The sequence below is a fragment of the Toxorhynchites rutilus genome, chromosome 3, assembly GCF_029784135.1.
Source record: "Toxorhynchites rutilus septentrionalis strain SRP chromosome 3, ASM2978413v1, whole genome shotgun sequence".
Taxonomy (NCBI): Eukaryota; Metazoa; Arthropoda; class Insecta; order Diptera; family Culicidae; genus Toxorhynchites; species Toxorhynchites rutilus.
Window position 1 is genome coordinate 247,613,299 of NC_073746.1, and position 24,674 is coordinate 247,637,972.

At 37.2% G+C, this 24,674-nt stretch overlaps 1 protein-coding gene across 1 annotated transcript in view; it reads right to left on the bottom strand.

Moving 5' to 3' along the window:
- LOC129779622 (helix-loop-helix protein delilah) overlaps positions 1-21,675 on the bottom strand; it is a 114,389-nt gene extending 92,714 nt beyond the window's left edge. The window contains exon 1 of the mRNA XM_055787208.1: positions 20,485-21,675. The gene's annotated coding sequence lies outside the window, so the exon portion shown is untranslated. The remainder of the gene's footprint in view (positions 1-20,484) is intronic.
- Positions 21,676-24,674: the final 2,999 nt, after the last annotated feature.

A 24,674-nucleotide genomic window follows, 5' to 3' on the forward strand; every position in this document is an offset into this window, starting at 1 on the left:
ATTAAAACATAATAAAGAGAGAGAAGAAAACATATTTTTTTGAGTTTTTCTCTTCCATCATACCCTCTTCTTCGAATAAATGCCAATAAAGCCTGAAAAATACACAATGGAAACATTACAGAGAAGTTCAATTTTCGGTCTGTGACACCGTGCGCGTGTATACGTGTTATGATTTTGCACGCGAGTACAGGAGGGTTAATTTCTGGCGAGTCCAGCTCATCATTGTCAGTTTGTTCCGGAGAGTTTATGGCGAGCTGGACTAGTTATTTCCGTTCAAGGGGTTAATACTGTTGAATAATTAGATTGTTTTTTGACGTAGAACTACGTCTTTCAGGAAGGGTGCCAAATCTAATCTCTGTAACGGTTTAAATTCATGAAAACTGGAAGAGTTTCCTTTTTCCCATAGATTTGTTCTGCCGAGTTCTGTGCTAACCCTACCCATATTTCCAATGCTTATAACTCGAACATTTCTTAACAGATCGGGAAGATGTTTGCATCAATTGATGGGAAATATTTCTACGCGTCTATCACAATTAATAAAATATTATTTTTCATGAGATGAACAATAGAATAACAGTAAAATGTCAAGCGCTATTTAAACGCCCTAACTGCCAAGTTTTGATTGGCCCGATTTATGGTTTCCCCAACACAGACTTCAAAATCGATGTGGAAAAAATATCAAAAACAAATCCGACTTCACCGACATTTTTGTTCTTGTTAGCATCAACGTTAAAATGCAAAAAAAAAATCTTTCTTCTCCCTAATTTAACGAAAAATGTGTTACAGATCCGAAAATTATCCGAAATCAGTAAGTTTCAAGGTCTTTTGCATCTGAATGTGACTCATTTGAAGTGATTAAATAAACTCTCAGAAAAAGAGGACTTTGTAATGTGCAGAATTAAGCTTTTCATGTTTTGTTTATGTTCCTTACTTTGCGCAGGATGAAACAAGAATGACTCCGGGAAAGGAAAATATGCGTTATTCCCGTCAGCAGCTGGTTTTGGTCATGGAAATGACAAGAAAGGGTATTTCAAAACGCCGAGCAGCAAAATATCAAGGAATTCCGGAAAGTAGGGGAAAAGGGGGGAATTTGGACCACCTAAGCAAATCGCCTAATATTTCCAAACCAATACGGTCTAAATAAAAAATGTCACATTGTATACTAAGCTACACTTATTTTCTCTTAATCAATAATGTTTAATCATTATTTTTATTTATTCATTTCGTCAAACAAATGTAGACTACACACTTATACACTAATGTTACAATGTTTTCTTAGGTTAAATATTATTTTTGCGGTACATGTTTCTTTTTAGCTGTTTTTTATTCATTGTTGTGTCAATTATTTCGCAGTGCTGATTGTATATACGCATCATGTGATTGATAGGGGCGTTATTTGCATAATTTGTTCTGGATGTTTTGGTTAGAAACAAATTTCGCGTTCTTAGTTGACGCCCAGGTACATAGAAATTTAGTTTTTCTAGTAATTCAGCTGACTGTACTCGTTGCGAAATTAGGTCATTAACAAAAGAAAGCATTGCAAATTCACGGCGTTCTTTTAGTGTTTGGATGTTTATGAACATGCAACGTGCTTCATATGAAGAAGTGGAAATGAGGTCCAGTTGAGTTTACGAAGTGCAAATAGAAGAAACTGTTTCTGGACTGACTCAATGCGTTCTTCATGTACGACCATATACGGGTTCCAAACGATGTTACAGTATTCCAGAATAGGCCTTACATATGTAATATATAAAAGCTTTATTGTGTATGGGTCCTGGAAGTTATGTGAGAAGCGTTTGACAAAACTTAACACACTATTCGCCTTATTTATTACAGAGTTGTAGTGTTCTATGAATGTGAGTTTACAGTCCAGGACGACGCCTAGATCTCTAACTATTTCACATTTTTCTACATTTTGATTTCCAAGACATATTACAATATTTGGTACATGTTTTTTTCTGCTAAATGTTATAGAGTTGCACTTTTTCACATTCAGTGTTAGTAGATTTTTATCACACCAAGTATGGAATACATGTATTTCGTTTCGAAATGCTTCGATGTCGTTTTCATTTCCAATTTCCACGAAAAGCTTCATGTCGTCGGCATACACAAGCACATTGATACGCTTGAGAACGAAGGAGATGTCATTAACGTACAGAATGAAAAGAAGAGGACCAAGATGAGAGCCTTGTGGGACTCCCGATGTGACTTTTACTGGATTTGAAAGAGAATTTTGAAAATGAACAATTTGTTCACGGTTTGTTAGATAAGAATTGAGCCAGTTTAGGAGTCTTTGTTCCATTCCTATTTTCTGCAATTTGAAGAGTAGTAATGGAATGTCGATGCGGTCAAATGCTTTACTGAAGTCAGTGTAAAGAGTTTCTACGTGTTTGCCATTTTCCATTGCATTCAAAATAAAAGTCACAAAAGCCAACAGATTAGTTGCAGTTGAACGGCCTTTGAAGAAGCCATGTTGCATACACGTAATTCTATTCTTTACTTGTTGGAAGACTTTTTCGTTGACTATTGCTTCGAATAGTTTAGGAATGCAAGAGATAATGGCAATTCCACGATAATTACGTACGTCAGATTTAGCGCCTGATTTAAAGATAGGTACCAAAAAAGATTGTTTCCATTTTTCTGGGAATATTCCAGTTTGTAGTGACATATTGAAAATGCAATGTAAGGGAAGGGTGAGTTCCTCAGCCAGGTTCTTTAGGAATATAGGTGCTATTCCGTCAGGTCCTGGTCCTTTTGTTCCGTCTAATTTTTTTAGTGCATGGCATATTTCCTGTTGTGAAAGATAGTTCACCGATATGTCATTTGGATAATCCGGTAAAAATGAAAAGTAGTTCCGATCGCGATTTTCTTCGGAAAATGTGGTATACTTCCTGAAAGAAATTTGCAAAGAGATTACAAATTTCGTTCGAAGAATTCCTCACATCCTCATCGAGATGCATCTGCGATGGGAAGTTATTGCTTTTGAGCTTAGACTTTACGTAATTAAAGAATTTCTTCGGGCATGATTTGACTTCAGTTTCGACCTTTCTATTGTACTCTTCGTGTGCACTTTTAATTGCAAAATTTAATTTTTGGGAAATATTTTGATATTCAAGCAAATTTTGATGACTTTTGTCTATTTTGTATTTTTTATGTGCTTTTTGTTTTTTATTCTTTAGATTTCTTATTTGAACGTTAAACCAAATAGGATATTTGCTGGTTGAATTTCTTCGTCTTCTTTTCTTCGGCACAAATTCTGATATTATGTTATTCAGAATTTCGTGAAGAATATGTACAGTTAAGTTGACATCTCGTTCGCTGTTTAATAAAGTTTGCCATTCTATGGCTTGTAGGCTACATTTGATTGCTTCAAAGTTCGTCTTGTTATATTCCGGTACTTCTTCATACTCCCAGTCGATGGGCAATTGTCTATTATGTATAAAGATTGAGTATTCAATTGCTGTGTGAAATTTTTCATTTTTCCAAAGAGGAGTCATGGACTCATTCACACAAAAGTCGTCGGTGATGTTAGTGAATAATAGGTCTAGATAATATTTTTGGAAATTTTTTACATGATTTATTTGGTTAAGACCGAGATGTGCAATTTCGTCAAATATATATTGTAGGGTTTCATTTTCCCCGACGACTGGGAGTAGAATGCATTCATTATCATTATCGGGAATGAAGTCTGCTTTATTTTGATTGAAGTCGCCATAGATATGCAATTTCACTTCTGGTTCTAGTGTTTCTGCAATTCGATTTGCCGTCTGAAAAAATAATTCATACGACTTTTTATTTGCATGTTCGGGTGGGAAATACACAGAAGCAAATATGTGTACTTCGCCAGCTATAGATAATTTTGCCCATACATGACCAAATTCTTTATGTTTTTCGGTTATAAGTTCCTCAGAAGTGAAATTTGCATTAATGGCAATGAGGACCCCTCCTCCAGACTTCTTCTGAGATAACGATAAGTTGCGGTCGTGCCGGAATACGTTAAAATTATTTCCAAAAACTTCTTCGCTTGTTACGCTTTCGTCCCAGCTAGTTTCAGTTGCAAGAATTACACTGAAAGAAGCGGGTAAAAGATTTTGATGAATTTCCTTCATTTTTGCTGGGCTTTTCATGCGATTGAAGTTTTGACAGTATATCAAAATTTCAGTCGCATTCTGTTGAGAAGGCGGAGAAGTTTTTGAAAGACTAATTCTACTTACTTTACTGTTTTGATTTTTTCGACTACTATTTCCCTCTAAGGGGCGCGTCAACGTCGTTGAAAATTTAGCGGACTGTAGAACTTTGTAGATGCTTCCCTAGCATGTTGTAGCCGTTGCGTGTGTTCACTGGACAGGAATGCTCGGTGTGATGTGAGGTCTGCCAAGGCGTCAATGCGTGAAACTCCCAGCTCTTCGTGTACTTCCAGGAAAATTTCACGCAAAAGGTTTGTGTCTGTTGGTAGACCTTCAGCTGCGAGCATTACTGATGCACTAGTTCTTGTAATTCCACGAATACAAACAGCCGTTGTTTGGTCGTGGAGGAAGGACAGATACGTCCTCACTGTGTCCATTATTTTCGAGTCCCGTAGGCGTGCCTTCAAAAAGCGTCTGTCGCCGGCAGCAGATTGCTCCGTAATTCTTATTATAGGAGGTCGCATTGGGTCCAGAAGAGGAGAGCCTTCTCCAGGTGCTGAATTCGATTCCACAAGTGTTAGCGGAGTGGAATTTGCGTTTGACGTTGATTGGGTGCTGTTGTAATGCGGCTGATTTTCTGCTCGGTACGGGTTGATTGTTTCGCCCTTCCTGAAATTGATGTATTTCGGGACCGAGAGGCCAGCAATTGGATGGTCGGTATTTGATGGTGGGCCAGCAAACTGCACTTTTGCTGAGGCCAGCAGTTCATTATCCGATTTATCGGCGCGTCTGTGTTGATTTTTGTTATTCGCATTGTTGCGAATGTGCTGGCTGTTGTTGCGTGCAGTTTGCTTTCTTCGCTTTCTGTTGAGTTTTGCTTTGTCGGCTGCTTTTTCTTGAAGCCTACGAATTCGTTCAAGCTTTAAACTACCAAATATATCATAAAATAAACGAGATGATTTTAGGACATTAAAATTTGATGCGGGGTGATTTGGTCCAGTGTGTGTTTCAACGAAAAAACATATTTATGTTTATGTAAAGTATTTTGGGATAATGTTATAACCAGTAACAGTGTTCTGGGATCGATACCAGGTGTCTTGGCCAGATTCCAGACCATAAAATTGGATCTCGAATTCTTCATGGATTTTCAAACACTTTCGATGCTTGGTCAAAGAAAATCCATTCTTGATGGCCTGCGTTGTTCTTTCAAGCTCCTCCTTCTTCCAACATTGTCTGCCCATCATCTTTTCGTAATCCAGCGGCATCTGGAATCAATTAGACCGAAGAAAAACCTCAAATCTGTAGTACCAATTCACCCTACAAAAACGTGTCCATGTCACCCCACACAACATGCAGAAATTAATTTGCAATTAATTTTATTTATTGTTATCTACCTTGCAGTTTCGCTACATAAAATTGTTCCTCTTCTGTAGGCGAACAGAACTTCACTGCACAATACACGAAAAGTTTGTTTAATCAGCGGTAAAAACCTTAAAACCACGATCGGAAAATTCACATTTTTTGACAATCAAAGTGCTTGATGTGTTCATGCTACCATTTCCTTCCACCCGTCGAATTTTACCAACGTTTTTTTTACGTTAGTTACATACGGTTGATTAATAAAAAAAGATGACATTATAAAAGATCCAAGTTGAGCCGTACTTTTTGAGATAATGGGGTGGTCCAAATCACCCCGTATGTCCAACTCACCCCGTTTTACCCTATTCTCCGTGCACAACTGAAAGTATGGTAACGTGAAACGCCCTGGAAAACACTCAGTTTTGCGGAAGGAAGAAGAAGAAAACATCGTCCAGTGGGTAATCGAGGCATTCAGAGCCGGGTTTCCGATTGACAAGAAACGTTTGAAGACATCCGTTGTATGTATATTTTCTGAGAATCGTTAAAAGGAAGAACCCATTCAAGGGGGATGTTCCTGGACACAAGTTCAAATTTTGAAGAGTCTTCGCTGCGCAGAATATGGTGGGATTACGGTACCAGAATTATTTTTTCCTGTCCCTTCAAAAGGATTTTAAGATTTCCGGTGGCTTTTGATAATAATAATGCGGGATAATACGATGGAATAGAGTATGAGCTCCTTTGCATTCAACTATATTTGACAAATGGATAATTTGTTCTCATAAAAACATCCGTTCCGCTTCCAATGTGTACACATAGCCTTGAGGATGCTTTCGATAAAAAATATACTATTTTTCAGAGTGCCAACATACTACAGTGATAGGCATAAAAAAGTCCATCTTGCATATTTAACAACTTTTCTCTGTTTCTGGACTGTTTCATCAATAACTACTACCGTAATTTCAAAGAATTGTATATTAATTATTAGAAAAAAAATATGATGACCACCTCATACCCCTACAAAGGTTTGAGCAGGACGATTTATCTTATAAATTATTTATTTTGAACAAATCAAGAAACCAGTATTATAAAGCAAACTGGCACTGTTGCAGGCAAACATATCTATTAATAGAACATTAAAAATAGGCATAAATTGCGAGAAAAAAAACAAATAATGTTTCCATCCATATTGACATTGATATAGTCATAGTTTCAACTTCAGGCCCAAAGTTTTTTTTCCAAGGCATGCCAAAAAAATTTCCAACCCGGGAAGATTCTTGACTGATTGGGATTTTAACCCAATATCCAAAAGTTTCTACTTATAACATAAAAGAGATCTGCTACATTCAGAAATAATCGATATAACTATCTGATGAAAGATAGTTTACGACAATTCTGAATGAGCTATCCCAGTTACAGTTTCCACTTCAGACTCTACATAAAAATTCCATTATGTGTCAGTTTTCTGCCAGTGTTCATTATTAACATTAGTCTAGGCCCACCAAACGCGCGCTGCTCAAACTTTCGTAGACAACGTTCGGTTTTTTAACAATCTACAACATAGCAGTTTGAGATACCTGTAAAGAAAATTTAAATTCCAATAATTAGTAAACATAAATAATTGATTTTACAAAAAAAAATCGGAAACCTGTTTATAAAACAGATTCAACATGGGAAATACACATTCTCTCAAACTCTACTATTGTGGATGCTCGTTTCATTTCTCTGGACATCGAATTAAAAAAATGTATTCCTTTGTATACTCGTTGTGCGGCCTACTGAATATAAAGTTAGGTGTTCTTACATCATCCGCGTTTCTAGTATTGTATGAACTATGAACATCACATTCTCCTTCAATTCGATCACGCAAATATCGAGGCAGCATACCTTTTAAAATTTTAAAGAGGAATACCATTGTCAAGTAATAAACTCTTTGCTTCACAAATAGTCACTGTAGCGCGTCCAACATCAAATTTGAGGAAGTGTATCTACTACATCTTAAAATCAAACGCATGACATTATTTTTCAAACGCTGAAATCTCGTTAATTGTGTATTATTTGCCAGGAACAGGATCGACGAGCAAAAGTCTATATGCGGTAAGATTAATGATTTATAAAACTTAATTTTACTATTTATTGTCAATTCTTCCTCCAAACGACACAAAACGCCGTACTTTTTGGCGACCTTCTTGATAACATTTTTAATATGAGATTTAAAAGTTAAATTATCATCAATGATAACTCCTAAGTATTTAATTTCTTTCACGCGTTCTAATGTCTCACCATCTATTGTGAAATTACCGTCAATACTGAAGTGTGGTGAAGAAATTAGCATGTATTTGGTTTTGCCAACATTTGATTTTAAGCCACTGAGCCAAAGAATGCAAATCTTCGTTTATGTATTCCTCGGTTGCTTTCATATCCTTAGCTGCGATGAACATGACAATATCATCCGCGAACAAATTAATGTCACAATATCGTAAAACCCGTCGAGGATCATTTATGTGTTAAATAAACAAAATGGGCCCTAAGACACTTCCCTGCGCACCCCAAGTGAGTTACCGATGGGATCGGAAAAATAATCATTAAAACGAGTCTTTTGAGTTCTGTCGCGCAAATAGTTTTCGTACGACATTTCTACAATTCCATTGCGTTCCAATGTTTGTAACAACACGGGCCTAGAAATTGTTTCAAAAGCGCGATTCAGACCCAGGAATACCGTAAATATATGCTCTTTCCATTTTGCTAACACCAGATTCAGAGCGGTTTCTTAAGAGTGTCTCGATCTTCCGACTTTTGGGGTATTAGCAAATTGTTGTTATCTACAAATTACTCTTTCAAGTAATAAACAAGTTTCGCCATTTTTGTTAGATTTTTTTTCTTCCTTACATGACATCTTAAAAATGTGCAGATATGCGATGACAAAAATAAAAGCCCACCTCCAAAAAATAATATTAAAATCAATCAAAACCTTTGATTAACCTCTCGTTTCCACATGTTATGACAGCTAGGGCTGTGCGACAATTACAACCATTCAGTTATTCAAATGACGCGATATAAACATAGTGTTGTTAACGCTGGCACATAAAAGTAGATTGTTGTTGTCTACACAAAGAATTTTCAACAAAATCAAAATGGATGGAAAGAAAATCAGCATGCAAGTCGAAGTCTTGTTGCTCAGGATGATTTGTAGCAGATTTCACAGCGGAAGATTGCAGAGAAGTTCGGAATAAGTCGGGGAGCAGTCCGTGAAACTGTGCACAAGCACAAAGCTTACGGTTCGCTTGCTGATAGACCCGCAAGAGGACGTCGTCGGAAGACCGATAGCCGGACGGATCAACGAACCATCCGGGAAGTGAAGAAATATGCAAAAGTGTCAGTTATGCAGGAAAATCTCTCGTTGGCGGTATCTGTCAGAATCGTTCGCCGCAGACTAGCTGAGCATCGACTCAAGAGCAGATACACAAAAAAACATACGTTTACAGAAACAGAAACAGGTTGGAATTTACTCGGAAACATGTTAACAAACCCTTTTAGAAAAAAGTACTTTGGACTGACGAATCGTAAGTTTAGCTTTTCAACAAGAAGCGGCGCGATAGAGTGTGCGGGAAGGATGATGAAGGATTGCAGGAACGTCATCTGCAGGCTACCGTCAAGCACGGAGAAGCAAAGTAATGATGTGGGGATGCATTCCCTGGGCTGCTGTTGAAAATCTGGTGCGAATTCACGGAATCATGACAGCAGATGTCTACATTGACTTCCTTGAGAACAACCTGAAGGAATCGCTTCGAAAAACTGCCCTACGAAACAGCTTCGTTTTCCAATAACACAACGTTCCGAAGCAACGTTCTAAGAAGACCAAAGCCTATTTCCGTTCACGCAAAATAAAACTCCTTGAATGGCCACCACAAAGTCCTGATCTCAGCCCGATTGAGAACCTGTTGACCATTATTGACAACAAAGTGGCGAAAGATGGTGTCACTAATAAGCACACTTTTTTCACGGCTTTTCAGAACCCGTGAAACGAAGACGACCCGCAGCACCACCAGAACTTGGTCGATAGTATGCCCAAACCTCTTCAACAGGTCATTGAAGTTTCAGGAGGCCACACTAAATATTGATGATTTTTTTTTTACTTTTTTGCTTTTATTGTGTGATTTGTTATTTCTCGAACTTGGATGTTTATACATGTTTTCTAATTTTATTTTGCGTTCCATTGAAATTAAGTGTTTGGTTTAAGATTTGTGCATTAAATATGGCTAAATATGATGGAAATGCAATGATTTTTTTTAAAATGAAGACTTATGAAATGGCTATTTTTACTAAACAAAATTGTTTTTTATTCAATTAAAATTGAGAAAATCGTTATCTGATGCTGTTTCTAAAACATATGTTTATAAAGCGTCAATATCGATTGCTAACAAAACCGCATAGCTGTATCTGTCATAACATGAAGAAACGAAGGGTTACTCAAAGGTTTGCATATTTGCACACATTAAAGAAGTCATATAAGGGTGTAAACAAAATCTAACAAAAATGACAAAACTTAATTACTTGAAAGAGTAATAGATAACAAGCAATTCTATGAATTACGGTAGTAGTTTTTGATAAAATAACGAAGAAATTGTCAAAAGCCCACCTTGGCATTTTATGGCCATCACTGTACGAACCGACCGACCGCACAACGGTCGTCTTCTGTCTCCCCATTATTCTGCCTTCGAGGAAGTGATTTTTCTTCCCTTCTCACCAGTCCGCAATCGATACTATTGTATGCAGGCAGGACATTAATTGAATTAAATTTTTCCTCCAAACGACAAGAGACGAATGAACTCTCAGAGTTTAAAGTCTCTCTAATTCAATACCTTCCTTCCTTCCTCCAAACGACACCATGTTTCTGCTAATCTCGTCCGCCTTGGTCTTGGACTTGGGATTTTTGTTCCGAACGGCGAGTGAAATCGTATTCCGAAACCGAAAGGTGTCGTCTTCGCCAGCTTTTGCTTGGGGGCCGGCCGGTGATGGAGCCAAACCAACCGCAAACCGATACCAAAGACATGGTAAAATATTAATTAAAGCTGGATAAGAGCGCTGCAGCGGCAGCGACGGCGGTCCCAATCAATGCGTGTGTGTGTTGTCATGGATTCCTCCGATGCCCAGTTCTTCCGCCCCGAAAAGCCCTCCGGTGGATATTCGTACCGATAACCGGAACGAAATAAAATATATGAGTTTATTGATTTCAGTTAATTTCTGGACATGCATTTTTCACCGCCGTTCGTTCGTGCGTTCGATTCGAATGGCGTTCCAGTTCTTGAGATTTCTGGAGGGATGAGTGAAAATGCTGTATAGAACATGCATATCAATCAAGATCGTTGTACAGGATTATGAACGGATCAACACTTATTATGTGTTGGCCGAACAATGATGATTATACGATATTTTGAATCATATGATTCATATGATATGGTGAGAATTTGTTTTTTGAAACAACGCTATAGCTAACCAGGTTTATTGTTTCATTTGGATGTCGACATTAAGTAAAAAGGAATATACACGTGTTTTTCACTGAAACACAATTTGACCTTTGGTTATTATTAATTTTACTTTAGTTTGGGATGCAGCTTGTGTTCATTTTTCGTTATGTATTCTCGTGAAAGGTATGTTCAAACAAAACAATTTTGTCGATCTCAGTGACTTTCATTATCACGCTCATAAACTTCATCGTAATTATACATTACATTTGGTGAATAATCAGTTGGAGTATGGAGAAACGATAAGTGCGATTTCGAGTACATACTGTAGAAAATCGAACAAGTTGTCCCTAATGCATTGGATTTTTCTTTGTAGCAATTTTCGACTTTTTAGTTAGTACATTGAGGAAATAGTATCAATTTTAATGTAATTATTTAATGACCGTTCAACATTGAACTTTTAATTTTTTCTATTAAACAAACAACGGTGCCATTTTCGTCACAAATACCAATCAACTCCTAATTGGAAAATAAGCCCCATTCGGCGTGCATCCAAAACTGTACCAAAACCAAACTTTTATGACACCCTTTCGTCTTGCAATCGCACTCTTCCGTTCGCCTCGCTGTCACTTGCTCGCCATGAACTGGCCGCGGTCCGATCGCCGCCACCGCCGCCTCCAGATGGACACGCACGGTGAAAGAATTTCGAACCAATTATCTTCTCATTTACCGTGCTGCTGATTCACGAGCAGTCCGCGGTCCATGATGGGTGGTCAATTGGATTCGTCAAAAATCTGTCACATAGTGGTGCATAGTGCGTCATAAAACACCCAAGTAACGGAGCAATCTATAGCGGTTGTAAAATAGACTGGTTCGTCGTAGAATGAGACGAGAGGTACTCCAGCAACTGGTTCGCGATTAGGTTGGAAGTGTATGTTAAATCTGGACTCATTGAGCAATAAGGTAGTCCCTAAATTCGGATTTTGACCAGAGAATGAAATGAATGAAGCTGTTTCATTACATGCAACGTTTGATTTTCCTATGGTAGCTTTAACAACGATTAATTGTGATGTTGCCGTATGCGAAAAGAAGAATGCGAATATAATAAATATCAATGAAACATACTAAATAGTCGAAAAAGGAAAAATTTATTCACATTGTAGAAACTAGTGTCAATGAATTGAAAATATGAAGGCTAGTAGTTCGCCTAAGGTCTTCATAGCTTAGAAACGATCAAGTTCGAATCATTTAATATCTGGACGCACTGTTTATTTTACTGCAGCGCTCCCAGTGGTCGGATCTAGAATGTTTTGACAGCAGTTTGTTTTGAAATGTTTCGTCTTTCATACTGACAGGTCCGCCATGATTTGTTTGCATTTGTAGCAGAGTCATGGACTACAAAACGTATAGGAGAAGTTTGTAATACGCACTCCCTAAGCGAGAATGAATTTATCTTGACCGTGTCCTCAAAATTTAAGGTAACAACTTCGTCAGTACGTAGATTAGTTAACCCTCAGTCATCTGTACTCGTTCTGTATTTTAGATACTGAATAACAAAAATGCTACGAATTTCATTGTGTAAGGCGCCCAAATTCTAAATTTCCAATCATAAGGTGTTAAATGGCCCAGTAGAAGTATAATATACCCATGAGTTGTTTCTCTTAGAGACTATAAAGCTCAAAGAAACAGCTTGTATGAATGAGAGATTCCATCAATCTATTCCCTTCATGCCCACCAGTGAAGAGAAGAAACCGTTCCTCCGGTGAGCGTGTTCTCCCAGTATCCGTGCATTAATTCTCTAGTCCGCGCTCTTGTTTTCCTGCATTCTCTGAGCACATAATATAGATGCCAGATGTGAAGACATGTTTTCGTTGTCAAGACATTTAATTTTGTGAAAACATACTGAGGTCCAGCGTTGCCAATGTTCCAGTTCAAACTGGATTCTTCCAGTTTTTTTCCTTGATCCAGTCAAACAGTTAAACCCTAAAATCTTCCTTTTTTTTCGAATATTGTCCAGTTTTATACAGTTTTTTATATGTGTGTTTCAGTTTTACCAAATTTATGTAAAATAAATTCACAATACTTAAATATTATCCCTCCCTCATTCCATTCCATGATCAATTGGTTTGACAAAACCGCTCGGACCAGCGATATATTCCATTATTCATCTACAATCAACAATTGTCACATTTTTCGTGAGTTTTAAAAAGATAGCAACGAAGATGGTCCAAAGGAACATTACAGCGTTAGGAAATCATTACCTTCACCAGCGACCAATCGGAGCACATGGCGTGCAAGCCATGTGCAGCAATAGGAATGTGCTAAACAAGCACAAATAACGTTATAAAAGAGCCACGACAACGTGGCTCGGTCTCTTTTTCATTTGTATCGCGTAGAGCTAAGTTTGTGTCCTAATAAATTTATCTTTTAAAAAAGTGACATTCTCTAAATCCGAACCTAACTCAGAAATGTCAAAATTCATCTGTCTTCATCTGAGAAATTCACTGGGAACTCGACTCAATAATTATGACCCACAGTTATCGCCTCGGAATCGGTTTCAAGCAACAAAAACCTTATACCTTACATTACAGAAATGTCAAAATTCATCTGTCTTCATCTGAGAAATTCACTGGGAACTCGACTCAATAATTATGACCCACAGTTATCGCCTCTGAATCGGTTTCAAGCAACAAAAACCTTATAGAAATTATGTAGAAAATTATATCGAAAATCGCTTCCAAAGAATATTATTTTTCTTATTTTTTTAAAGCATGTTACAAATTTAAAACTTGCATGGTAGGATTCTATCATTGACTAGCACGATTGCCTATATCCATTGCATTTCTATTCTTGCTGGTTTACGAGAAAATCAGGCGGGTCAAATTGCCTGGCAGGCGCGTTTTAGATACATCTCCTTTACATGATGAATATGGGATTATAGGATTCCAGTTATGAATTTTTGAAAACGTCATTTTTGGAAAAAAGGGAAACATGATTTTTAGACCATAGATTAACTTTGAAAAATAATAATTCAAAAACAAAAATTGGATACATTATGTAAAAAATCCTCAGCTTTCAAGAAAAAATATAAAAAAATTTAGCGCCATTGGGCCCGAGACCATGAAAACTATAAAAAACAAATACGTATTATGAAAATAAAATTCAAATTTATCAAATTTGCAGATAAAGTATTTTCTCAAAAAATCCAGCTAACTGGTTTAATTTGATATGTCGATCATCTGAATCGGTCCAGTAGTTCAAAAGTTGAAGTTGGTTTTTTGAAAAAAATCATTTTTGGAAAAAAATGAGAAAAAAATGAGTTCTTGGACCACCCTAAAATGAAAGGTCACCCTTACAAAAAAATAAAAAAATACGGGTCTGAAATTTTGCGATAAAGAACAAAACTACCACTTCTCACGGAAATCGGAGAACCACTAAATGGGGTTGGCATCGAATGGCTGTATAATCGAATCAGTATATAATCGAGTTTGACCTGTTACTTCAGGACCCCGGTTTTGTTATTGTGGTTTTAGTTGAAAACCTGGCTAAGAAAATCAATTTTACTGTCGTTGGTCTACACCTGCGACCTGCGTTTTGCAAGGAAAGAGTTTGCAAACATTTGTTAACAAATGGTCTTTTTTTATTGTTGCTCGCTGTATTTGCCGGACAATAGTATGCTCAAACATTTTCTTTCGGAATTCGATCCATGCGCCGAAACTTGATTTAAATTACGAACACCACTTTAACGCTAATTTTAATAAATATTTCTGCATAAAAGATTTTTTTTTAACAATTTATAGTACATTCGTAACGAGATTCTTACCGGACGAACCGGACGAGCAAACAAAATAGTTTTAACTACAAAAATTAAAAAAAAATCACGATGCTTGTTTTCTACGGAATTTATTGTAGATTCTCACCTTTTCTAGCACTTAACATGAAAAAAGCAAACAAAAAAATTGAAAGAACTACAAAAACTGAAAAAATAACGATGCTTTTTTTTATGCAATTTGCATTTTATCTTTGGTTTTGACTGTCAATTTCTTGAAAATGTTTAATATTTTAAATTAAAATGTAATGATGTAAATGTAAATGATGTTAAAATGTTGCTTATACCTCAAGAATGTCAGGGCTTTCATTATTCAATTATTTATAATATTAAAGTGTAGTAAATTTACATTTAAAGATGAAGTGTTCAAAATATGAGACAAAACGGTAATTCAATTTACTTTTTTTTTACCATTTTAATGATAAATTTTGTGATGTTTAGTCCAAATTTATTGTTTATCCTCTAAAGAAATTTTTTTTTCTGTGATACGGAAATTTTCATCAATGGATAATATGGTTTGGTTCAATTAAATCCTAAATAAAATTTAAATATTAAAAAAATATAATAACAAATTCGCTATCGCTTTTCTCACCAAAACGGTAATCGGCGCAGTGTACATTTGAAAACTTTTGTCTTTACCTAAATTTTGCATGTAGTCACAACCATCGCAAACTGCAGCAAAAAAATTTTTAGGCTGGATTTCTACAAAAAATCACTTTTTTTCATATATTTTTATTTTGTCGGGCCTAATATGATCAAATTTTACAATATCTAATGAAAGAGATTTGTTTTGTATAGTTTTTCGAACAACTTTTTCTTTGACGTCAAAAAATCCAAGCATGCCGCAACCAGAAGCGAAATTGTTAGGGGCACGTCCGTTTATACTGCTAAAATACACGATATAACTGGATTAATTCGGGGTTTTATTCATTCAACGAACATTCCGAATGATTTAATACCTTGCCGCCTGACCCCACTAATAAAAGTTCTCCTTTCATTCTGTTTTCATTTCAGTAAAATGTGGGAAAACATTTGAACTGCAAGAAACTGCATTCAAATTTTGGGAAACATTAGTTTCTAAAGATGCAATCGATGTTCTTCTCAATCCCCGTCCGGGATATCTCAGGTAGCCGTGATCCTGATCTTCTGCTTCATCTATACCTGTTCCTCAGAAACGCCGATGTTAACGTGTAGTGATGTTTCCTTCGTTGTGTTCCTGTTTCATATCCCTCTTATTCGATCTATAAACTTTTAATTTGTCGCGGCAATACATACACACACTCTTTACAGATACACGGGCCGAAGGTTGCGCAGTCCACTGATCATTCAACAAGAGCCAAAGAGTGTACCGCTCATGACAACTCTACACAAGCCGGCACAATCGGCTAGTGACCATTATATCCTATCGAAATTTTTGGGTTATTTTTGAAATACTTTAAATTTGTAAAAATCAATACACGAAGATGAGATGTACATCATTTTAAAGCTTAGACATTCATGATTTAGAATATTTTACGAACGTATGGTCGGTGTTCTTCAAAGTCAATCACGAGGATTTTACGAGTGACTGTGTGTACTTGGTCCACTCTGACTGAACAAAAAAGTTTAAAGCCTCTTGAGTACCAATCAGAATGAAGAAGAGTCATAATTTAAAGCTCAATGGTGTCGTATAGCGTGGGAGAACTCAAGTTACCATACAATTGTACTGTCAATGTATGAACGCTTTGCTGAATGCGCCCGGATCGAAAAATATCAAGTGTGTACATGTATGACATACTCGTATTTTTTTCATCTGACATTAAACTTCAAAAACAAGTTAGTGTCTTTCTTCAAAAAAAAATAACTTGGTTGTTCAGCGCAATGTCGGTATTCGCTACTTTTGTTCTTTCATTAAAAGAATCGGTCGAATCACATCGTTCGCTTGTTATAATTTTGTTTCGAGAACCCAAAGCGCAAAAATCATGGCTTTCACCTGATGAATTCTTCGAGCACTTCTTCAAATAAAAACGTTGAGCTCGGAATTGTTCTGGCTGCGTTTCCCATTCAGCCCGTTTCAATAGTGTTTTCACAATATCAGTGTCGGTCCCGGCTTCCAAAAATACTTACTGTATGAATAGAAAACAGTCAGAAATTAGACTAGAAAGTAGTATCATTTAGTAACACATTCGAAAACAAACCATATATTTCATATTTTCTTATTTTGTATCTGTTAGTCCCAGTCAGTCAATGTTTTCCTACCAAAAAAGCTCAATGTCGGCCCCTAGGGACTGACGCGGGGCTAAACGTGTTAATGAGGCTGACGAGCGAAACCTCCGTATGATGAGGGAGAATCCGAATTTAAGTGCACCACAATACCAATACAACACCACAATAGTTCAAAATAATGGACGCACTAGTTCATACCCAACATGGGAAAAAAGTGCACCTAAACTTTTAGATATGGCCAACAAATATTTGCAAGAAAAATCAAATCCAGAATATTTATGGTAGGGTAGTCAGACGAAAGCCGCACGTGGACAAGGATTTCGTCTCCTGGAGGCATTTAATGTTTACGGATGAGAACAAGTTCAACGTTTGAGATTATTGGGCGGCTAGAGATGGAATTCTTTACCTATTTAATAGTGTAAAACTTTTGAAAGGAAATTTTATCGGTGTACAATTTTGACTGTAACTGACTGTATAGAATGCGACGTAACTTCACACGAAAAAAAAAGATTATTCTAGAGCTGTTAAAGTGACAAATATTCGTGATCTAAATGGATCTGGTTGCAGAGAACATCGTGGTGGATGTGTATCTATATTCGTACTTACTACTTTGAAGAGCCAACTGTGCATGGAGCACAACTTAATTGTCAATAATTTTCTAGTAATTGATTTACTTGACTTTGTAATCAAGCTAAAATAGGTCGGGAACGCTGGAAGGAATGTCAATCTCTTGCTTGAAATTGAGCAAATAATTTTAGATTTTAAAACTTCGTAACTTTGCGGGGATTTCAATATGATTGTTGTTCATGGTTGTAGCAAAGCTTAGGATTTTTGAAATTAAACAGCTTGAATGATGAATTAAGAATTACGAATGCGATTGCCACAACACCAGATCATTGTGTTGAGAACCTGAAACCTTACATCACCGCTAATGATTGAAATTGAAGTAAAAAAAAATGTAAGGGGTTGTATCTAGGACACGACCGCATATTTTCGACGTAGAACTACGCAATTATAATATGCAGTCCACTTGTTTACCACTTCGAACATTATTTTAGAATGCATCGAAATTTTTGAAATAAATTATGTTCTTCGTTACAACTAAATTTGATGAACGTCCTTTTACGTTTGATATGATGCCTAGGAATACCAAAATATGTAAACGGAAGAATTGTCAAATGATCATTGTATTTTACATTTCCCTCTGAAATTATTGCACATCTCATGTTTACGTATTTCTTGAACCGCGAAAGTTCATTCATCTCTAGTATCTGAAATGACGATTTTCCCAGGCTTCTCATTTTAAAAGTACGTTTTAGGGAAACATATTCCCGTCTGCATAACGACAAGCGAGTACAAAAGTACTCAACACCAAAAAATACCCCCGACTTGCATGTTTTGACAAAATGGATTCCCCAGGCACATTGATTTTGAAGTCCATGTTAGTGAAACACAGCTCGGTGGGAACAAAAATACCCCCGACTTGCATATATATTTGCAGAGCGAATTTCTACAGGTACATCGATTTCGAAGTCTGTGTTGGGGAAACCGTAAATCGGGCCAATCAAAACTTGGCAGTTAGGGCGTTGAAATAGCGCTTGACGTTTTCCAGTTATTCTATTGTTCATCTCATGAAAAATAATGTTTTATTAATTGTGATAGACGCGTAGAAATATTTCCCATCAATAGATGCAAACATCTTTCCGATCTGTTAAGAAATGTTCGAGTTATAAGCATTCGAAAAACGGGTAGAGTTATCACACAAATCGGCAGAACAAATGTATGGGAAAAAGGAAATTCTTCCAGTTTTCATGAATTTAAACCGTTTAAAGATTAGCGAATTGTAATGTGTATCATATCAAACAAATCTCATATCAAAAATCCGATTCGATTGCTGTGCAAATCATGAGAATTCGCTCACAGTGAAAATATTTATTAACGTTAACTTTATTTCATAAAAACGTGACTTGTTTTCTGATTTGGCAATCTTCTTGAAAGACGTAGTTCTACGTCAGAAAAAATATACAGATTTAATAGATAAACTGCAATTAACTTTCAGTTGAAAAGTGTAATGTTCAGAAAATATATTATTGCGCGGAATAGAGTTTGAAATAAATATAGCTAGAAGAGAAAACTTAAACAGAACAACATGTATGTGGTACTGAAGTATTGAATCAAAAGCATTTCATTTCATTGAGTCATCAGCAATGTATTTTATACTGGATTTGAGAAATTCAATTCGCCTCCATATAGCCTCGAACCAGAAACAAATATGATAAAGACCAAACAAACATTAAAATTGTATGCCATGGATTATTAAGTACACCGAATGCAAAGTGAATTATGATTTATGTTTAGGTTAGATTAAGATGCTTGCACTACACTTAATCTTGCTATACTGTGCTTTACTTACTTTACTTTCAGCTTGTACATTGAATATAGATTGAGTAATGATTCGTTTCCTGAAAAATAACATTTCGTCATAGAGAAAAGGTCATATTTTTCAAATGTTTGCAAAAACATATGATTTTGTGATCGAAGGTCTCTAAATTTGGTTCTCAACAATTTGATATACCACGTAACACTTCTAGCCAAGATATTATTCAACCCTTTCGTCGCCCCGTCACCCAGATATGGGTGACACTTTGCTCGTTCAAATTAAATAGGATTTTTAAAAGGAATTCGATAGAATAGGCTTCTAAGTGTAACTATAGGATATATAGAAAAATAATAAAATTATAACCATATTTTTATAATGTTTATACTATACTTTTTATTATTTTATAGTGGGGATGGTTTGTACAGCAGCGTTTTTGCGAAACCCATATAATATGACTTTGGCAAGTGTTATTGTTGTCAATTCATCTTCAAATTAAATTAAATATTGCTAGATCATGCAAAAGTTGTCTGCAAACTAAGTTTGATATTCATTTAATAATTAATCCACAATTTAGGCTCCGCTAGAAACTCAGAAAAGTCACTTTGGGCGACGAACGTGTTAACTCTCGTCTATCAAGTAAAACTATTCAAACTTAGAACTCCGTATTAGTGTTCGGGCTCGTTTCATTTTGCAAATTTTTATTGAATACTGATACTGTTTTTTTTTTTCATTTACGAATTTCCAACGCGTACATTAAAGCAGAATAAGCATTTCCCAGGTTCAGAATTTGTCAACAGAAAGGACTGACCCGAACTTTGTTCTAAAAGGATTGAATTATCAAGTTCAATGCGAAATCGGTTTTGTGTATCTATTCGATTACTCAATTGAGACATTTATTCGTTGCGCTTAAAATATTCGATTTTCTTTAAATCGAATAGCTGGTAAAAATCAAAAATCTTTGATCATGAACGTTCAACACTTGCGATCCAAATTTCTCCTATTTACACATCTAAAGGTTGGACTGCTGAGACTCCCTACCGGGGCCTTTTTATGTAATACAAGTCATTAACAGACAGAGAGGGCCAAAACCGCACGGTCATTCCAGCAGATGTGTATACGTACCGGTCAAACTGCTATCAAAATCTCGGTAGCCATGTACCCTACACTCCTCACTCGAATCGATAATTTAATTCTTCGATAAATATCTGTTCACTGTATTTTCTCTTCACTTGACTTCTTTGGCTCAGTTCGCTGCTTGGCAGCAACCTCAGTCGCACACCGCACTGATTGCAATCCAACAAATGATCTTTAAAATTATTAACGACTCTACTTCACTTAGGCCTCTTCTCGCTCCTCGCCAGTGTATCTTCTGCCGCCGACACTCGCTGTTCCCTTGGGCGACTCCAGGAACACCAGGTATGAAGTATAAATTAAGCAAAAAATCCGTCGTAAAAAACGCTCACAGATTAACCGAGATAATCGTACAGGCTGTTTATTAAAAAATTTTGCAACCTATAGCCACTCTTATGCTGCACTTCAACAGATCCCGATCGACATGCACTTTCAAGACCCGTGTCCAGTTATCGTTCACCACCAGCTTGTCCACTCTGCTGGGCACTCGATGCAAAACACTTTTATTTTTCTTATTTTTTCCTTCTGCAGAATCTACACCACACACACCGAACGTGCTCTGTACTTAAGTATGTAAATTATTAATTCTCCATCCGTCGATAGCTGATCGAACTTCTGGCCACGATAGCAGAACCACCACTCGATTAGTTTCCACCATCCAAACACCGATATCGCGCAATCGTTTGTCTTCTCTGTCAATTTACTAATTCTCCAACATCTTCCAGGAATCAGCACAAAATCTTAAAAAAAGGTAATCCTACAAAGCTCCAATTCAGAACAGCCTAGGAAGGCGCCAGCCGGGTGCCACTTGTGCGCCTACTCGAACCTCGAGCCCACGGCACGGAGCAGAAAAAAAAACACGTCGGTAAACCACTTTCGGTTTCCTTCTTCAGCTACCGCCCGCGTTGAGAAGCGATCGCATCGATCTTCGCCTGGAATCCGCCTTCGCAAAAACAACAAAATAACGCAACTGCTGCTGCGCTCAGCTGATCGGGTGTCGTTTTGGGGGAAGTAGAAGCAGACCCTGGGACCAACACTACCAGCAACCGATAATCGTCTTAACCGCGCGACAGACGAAATCAAACTGAAACCCGCGACTGGACCACAGTGCAAAGCAAACCCGGGCTTCCCCCGCCTCGGTTTGGCTCGCCACCGAGACGCGCAACGTGTGGATGCGTGGCTCGAAACCTTCGCCGCGCGATCTTCAGCGGGCGCGCGCGCCCCCACTGGTTTTTGTTTGTCTGCTTATGCACACGGTGTGCGCTCGCGCGCGCTACTCTCTTTCGCGTGCGATCGATCCCTCCAGTGCATTCACAGCATCCACAGTGTGCGCCACCACAACCACCACTCGATCGCGGGAAAATCCCCCGCCTCTGCTGGTTTGCGACTCGGAGACCGCGAATAAGCGTATAGAATTTCTCGAACCCCACGCATGACCGCGCGGAACTGAGCCGCACCGTGTGGAGATTCGAAGAGGTGGCTCGCTGCAGATCTTGATCGAAGTGCATGCGCACGATCGGCGCTTCGTGTGGAAACGGGGAGAGTGAGTGACTCGGTGACTTGGATTGAGTTTTGTAGGTGGGGGGGTTCTCAAAATCTGACGGAGAGTTCTGTTTAAGAGAGAGAGAAAGAACGCAGAGAGAATGGATTTGTCAGGCAGGAGAAATTTAACTTTTGAAGCAACATGGTTCGTGGGGAACCGGGATGACCACAGTTTTGACCCGTCCTCAAAGATGAATGGATTAAATAACCGGCAAACTGATCGTAAAAAAATGTTACGTAGTCCTGGCAATTATTATGTTAAATGTGGTAAACATAATCATGGACAACTATTTAGATGCACTGACATTAAGAATGTACCAGTATCCGTTTTTATCTTACAATGTTATGGTTTCAATAAAGCGAAAATGATAGTGGTGTGTGACATGTTCCCTTTTATAATTTTTACTTGTTTTACTTGTTTTTACTTGTTACTTGTTTTCGATGATCGAAATTTTCCATATAACAGAGCAGTATTGAGTTTCAGTGTGAGCATTCTAAATTTCTACAAATCGAATAATGTTCTCCAATTATTTCGCTCCTTTAAAATCAAGATCTTCTCAGCATAACATAACATACTACGTAACTGTTCTGCGAAGCTTTCGTTTGATTTCGTAACAGGATCATTGTATGGCCTTCATGTCAACTTTGCGAATGCATCTCTTGATTCTACCAATCAACTGTTTGCCATTCGTGGCTCTCCAGTTTTGTCTACGGTCCAGCTACGTCTTTGATTTCTCTATAGGGGGGGGGGGGGTGGTCTCTACTAAAAATATAACGAAAAGTTAAGAGATTTCAAATGCATATTACACAGAATCGTTCTTACGATATTTGTTATAATACATACCATTAGACGGAAAATTTATTCAGTAATATTTTCACCTGATACATCGACAGTGGAAATTGTAAAAAAGTGAAAAAATTAACAAGTAAGAGAGGTATGTTTATGTAGAGATCGGACTCGATTATATATAGTCGACCATTTTTTTCAACAATTATTTTCAAATCCTATACATAATCGAATCTCAAGAAAACAATTTTTTCATTAATGTATGAATGTCAAACATTAATAGAAAAATAGTTTTTTTGGGATTCGATTATGTATTGGATTCGAAAATTAACGTTGAAAGTGAATTTGCTCATAAAAGACGATTATTGTTTATTTTCATTGAATTCATTTTAAAAAAAGTATAAATTCACTTCTTGTTTTCTAAGTAATTCAAACAAATGAGAAGCTTGCTGTGATAGGAAACGGCTCCCCACACTGTCAAACTCCCGCCCCCAAAGTTTCGCTTCGATCTCACGACATGCCGTTGACTTAAATTGTACCAATAGCAACTGTAACTGTCCGGACCATCCAAATTGAACTTTTTTCGCCGGAAAATACAACATTTATCCATTCTAGTTTCCATTCCATGTATTGCCGGGCGAAAATGAGATGGTTCTGCTTATGGGTGGCGGTCAGATTCGGCTTCCCTTGAAGTATCTTCCACATTATGTTTGGTGACTCGTTCAAGATGTGCGCAATATGCCTCTTCGTTACTGGAACAACCGATTCAGCCTTAATGTATGAGCAGGACATCGTTTCCTGGTTGCTTCGTGTCTTATACGACCTTTAAGACGCAAAGTAACTTAGGTTTTGCCATTTGTTGGTCGTTATATCCCATATTTCTGGCATTATTTAAAGAAACTCCGTACCACTTTCTCAGATAGACCAATTTTTGTTACGATCGAGCGATTAGAAAACTTTTGTTCACTGAATATCTTTATTATTTTCCGCCTCTCTTCCGTCAATAGAATACCTTTCGCCATTCCTTTAAATTCTACGTAAATCACTAATCTGACCAACTTCTTACGTTGCACATGTATATATTTATCTTGTAAATTGAACATTCCCAAGTATTTTTTCAAAAAACACAGATAAAGGCTTGGTGATTATGCGAAAACTCGATTTTTATGCCCTGCGGCTAAACGTATGTGTATGTATGTAAATGTTTGAATGTTTATATCCACCGATGCCGCCTTGTGTGTGTGATTGTGACGCACGTCCTTTCAATAAAAGTGACTTAAATATACTATGTAATTTTCACTACAGCAAATAAGTATCCCGATAAAAAGAACATTGCTAGTTGTTTTGTAAGTGTTTCAAGTTTTTTTCAAGTGCGGCTAAATGAATGTCTATCACTGTATACCGGGGTGTAAAATCAAAGTTTCAAAAACGAAAGCGTTACGCCGGAGACCGAGACTTTGAGCGTTAATAACTCCTAAACAACCGAACGAAATGGTATGATAAACACTTCATTCGAAAGATAAAATGTCTACGCGTTATATACTTGTTACTTTTCCATCCAAAAACGTGTTTCAACAGCCTTAAAATAGCTTTCAAAACATGCTATTGAAATCACCAATCGGTATATAAGCGTGCGTCGCTCGGAAATCCGCTCAGTTATAATTGAACAGCGATTGGAGCATGTTGTCGCTGTTGTGGTGAAGCTAACTTCGTTTATCATGAAAGCGCTGATGAACGGTGTCACCAAGAGCCTGTTTATGTACCTCAGGCCATAAGGGAATCCATCAGGAGGAGAGTGATGCCACAAACGGTTCCGCTTGAGACATCGGAGCAACCACCACACACACACATA